The sequence below is a fragment of the Silene latifolia genome, chromosome 1, assembly GCF_048544455.1.
Source record: "Silene latifolia isolate original U9 population chromosome 1, ASM4854445v1, whole genome shotgun sequence".
In the NCBI taxonomy this organism is placed as follows: Eukaryota; Viridiplantae; Streptophyta; class Magnoliopsida; order Caryophyllales; family Caryophyllaceae; genus Silene; species Silene latifolia.
In genome coordinates this window covers 154,697,040-154,700,844 of record NC_133526.1, presented here as the reverse complement: position 1 = coordinate 154,700,844, position 3,805 = coordinate 154,697,040, and the positions used below count along the sequence as shown (strand labels likewise).

The window sequence follows — 3,805 nt, the reverse complement described above, 5'->3', positions numbered from 1 at the left end:
TATATATATATATATATATATACGTATTTTTGGTCGGATAATAATAGTGACCATAATAATGACCGTAATAATAATAATTCTCGTCTCAATTTCCGTCTAACTATAGACCGTCACATTTTCATATATGAGGCTAATTTATTCGGACCAATCTGATCCCTACTACACCTACTCACTCACCTTATCTCTATTATTACTATTATTATTTTTATTATTATTATTAGTATTGTTGTTGTCCCCTACGTACCCACTCCCATTTCCTTTTCTTGTTCCTTTTCCTGGCGTCAAACAGTAGAAACAACAATCCCCTACAACAACTCCATTTTCGTGACATAAAAACCCAGATCCCGCCTTCATTTCTCAACCAAACTCCATTATTTTTGTACCATTAGCTTCCTCGTCCCTTCCTCGTTCTTTTAAGGTAATAAAGTTTGAGTTTTGACTGAGTTTTCAAAAAGGTCGTCTTAAAAGACAGCTCGGTCCTTTATACTTTTCCTCATTTTGTATGTTCAATTTTAGTTGCGTCACACTTCCGTCTCATTTCTGTCTTAAATTCCGTCTGAAAACTGAGTTAAAATGGGGCTGTCGAATCCGTCTTATACCCGTGACAGGTGCGGGTTTACATGCTGAGATTTATTACTTATGTTGTTTGATGTATAACATTAATAGTATTGTTCCTTTTTATTTTTTTAATTGGTGAGATGGGTTGAATTACGAGATTAAGGTAATTGATTGGAACGAACTCTGTATGACTGGTATTAAATTTGGGTTGGTTCGGTATAGAGTATGTTTAGTATGGTCCTAGTGGGTGAGAATTTTACTCGTATTTATTATGAAAGGTTGACTTAAACTTGAAATCAGGGCATTTGATGAAGACAAATCCCAATTGTTGTGGTGGGGAGTTTGAGGATTAAATTTTACTCCGTATCTTTTTTTTTTTGTTAAGCATGGGATTAATTATCGTGCGATTGTGGTTGTTATTTAGTATTGTAATTTTTGTCGTTGTTTTCTTTGACCTTCGACTCGTGGGTGAGTAGCTTAGAGTCTTACTCTAAGGGTTGAGCAATTCCTTTAAGGGAATATTTGACAATATCGATATTGAAATTGAGATGGAAATCTGGTTACTATGGAGTATTATATTATGAGACGGAGTAATGAGTAGGACGGAGTAATGAGAGAGATGGAGTAGAGAGTTGAGATTGAATTAATTATTGGGACGAGAGTGACTATTATAATGTTGGCGTCAGCTTTGAGCGTATAATCATGATATCTGGTTGTTTGGGTTGTGTTGAGCGGGTATGGGGAGTTAGTTTAGGTACGTGTTTGTGGTTGTGTTAACCCCGTATGATGGTTGGTTGGGCCGTGTTTTGGGTCTTGAGTCGTAGTATTAGTTTGCCCATGGCGCAAATTCGGTCATTGAAATTATTTGAATGTCCGTCTCATTCTTATACAAATACATGTACTTTCACTTATATGGGTTGTTGACGTTGGAATGCTGGCCTGCTGTAGCCTGGCCGTGGCCTGTTGTAGCCTAGCAGCTGCTGGCAGTGGCCTGGCCGTGGCCTGGCCGTGGCCTAGGCAGTGGCCTGGCTAAGTCGCGAGTTTGGGCCGTATCTATAAATTGTTTTGACGCTAGTTTGGTTTATTTAAAATATAATTAAATTAATTTACGTCTCATATTTTATATAACGATAATTCGTTAATATCGTCCTTTCACATAATTATTTTAGGTGACTCATATGTGGTTGAAGATGAAGAGTAATTTTGGGTTTTAGAAGCTTTCTCAAGTTATTACTTGTCTCTTTGCTAGCGTAAGGTAACTATTCCGAGTTACTCGACGAATTAATGTCACATTAGTAGTTGATGTTGTGTTTGTTGTTTGTTAAGTGTTTAGGTGATTGATAATGTGTTACTTTCGTTTTTCACATGATAGAAATTGGAAATAGCATGAGAATAATATTGCGATAAAATTTGTGATTTGGGCCAAAGTAGGCCAAGACTCTGAGCTGGGCCAGATTGACCGAACGAGTTTGGTCAAACTAGGTTTAAACCGGTCAGCCTCGATTTGACCGATGACCCGTCGCGGGACTAGGGTTGAGGGTTTGTCTTTGAGGTGAGATTGGTTGTTATTGGATGTTTTACGTTGATGCCTTAATATTTGTAATTATCATTTCACATGTTGGTTGTTGGATGCTTTGGATGCCTTATGCTTGAGTCTTCTTGCCTTGTTGCCATTTTAGCTTGTTCTCATGAATTATGAGATTAACGGTTAGCTGGAATTTGGATTATTATTGATATTGGAGATATTGTTAGATTGTCAGCTGAATATGCTCTTGCGTAGCCTTTCATATACTAGGGTGTGTATGATCATATGAGTGTGCAAGCTTGGACTCTTTGCCTCTCTTATGGTTAATTGGGTGTCCTACTTGTCTTGTGTGGTGTGGGCTAAAGAATTCAAGCTGGGACCTAGATTGGTTTTATTTAGGTCCTAGGTGAGTATTTCGGCCTTCATCATAGATAGGACATTATAGTCTTTGACGAGTATATGTTTGCGGCTTAATAGCCTTTGTGTTCCTGGCTTGGTGGGTTTATATCCAAGCTGGGGCATGACCTTTCTGCCTATTTTGTGAGGAGATGGTCAGCTTAAGTACTAGCCAACCCTTTGGTGGACTCCTTAGGGTACTCATGTGGTTTTATCATGAGTCTTGGGTGCGGTGGTTTTATCCGCATTTCGCTAGGTCTGCGCAGTCTAGGATTAGGGTTGAGTCGTATCTTGGCCATGTTTTATTCATATTAACCTCTGAGCCAAAATACTAGCTTCCCTACCTCGTGGTATAGACTCGAGTTACAAAGTGACTATTGACTGTACTAGTAACTTATGCATGTCTCTAGATATATTGTCCTTTCTTGTTTGATGATTCTATGAATCATAGAAGGTGAGATGCAAGCCGGCTATGGTTGATAGAGTTTGGATTCCTGGATGTTATGTGATTCACATGATAGTGTAGTATGAGTCGGTCTAGTATTCACAGGCTAGGACTATGTGTTGTTATATTGTTGTTCACATGATAAGCACGATTGTCTAGCATCTATATGCTAAGGCTATGTGTTATTCATATTCATATTCTTATGTTTACATGTTATATTAATTATGACATTTCGTGGCTGGGAGAACTCGGAGTTACTCCCCACTGACTGTGGCTTTCGTATTTGTATAAAATGCGAATGACAGGTAGGTGATGCATATATGGGGTACATGGACGAGCTAGCGAGCAAAGTAACCTTGGAACCTAGATAGGTTTTATTTTATTGTGACCCTTAAACACTTTTTATGTCACATACATTTTAGGGACATATGTCTCCCTTTCTCATATTTGGGTTGTATAACTTTGTTTCGCGACTTTAGCGATGTTTCATTCATGAGATTTATTTTGGACCTTGCATGTTTGACACCTTCCCATTTGGATATCTTTATAACAGGTTCAGGTTTTTAAAATTACAGGTTTTTACCCAACTGAACCTATTACAAACATATCCATGCAGCTTTATTCTAGAATTACGTGTTTACTTTTCCGCGATAAATGAGGGTGTCAAAAGGTGCTTTGTGGTAACCATCCTTACCAGACCACAAGTAATTTCTGCAAATGTTGTCCACTCTGTAAATTACTCCTTTAAGAAGCAGGTAAATCCTAGCCCAATAACAGTGTAGTTGAGAGTGAACTATCTTGACCAGAGTTAACCTCCCAGCATAGCTGAGTTGTTTAGCTCCCCGGCTACGAATTCTAAGCACCATCTTGTCCACAACCTT

The 3,805-nt window shown here is 38.4% G+C and overlaps 1 long non-coding RNA gene across 1 annotated transcript; it reads left to right on the top strand.

Moving 5' to 3' along the window:
• Positions 1 to 301: 301 nt before the first annotated feature.
• LOC141607218 (uncharacterized) lies at positions 302 to 3,439 on the top strand. Its single transcript, XR_012526896.1, has 3 exons — positions 302 to 418; positions 1,728 to 1,813; positions 3,230 to 3,439. It is a non-coding gene; the product is annotated as an uncharacterized LOC141607218 (long non-coding RNA).
• Positions 3,440 to 3,805: the final 366 nt, after the last annotated feature.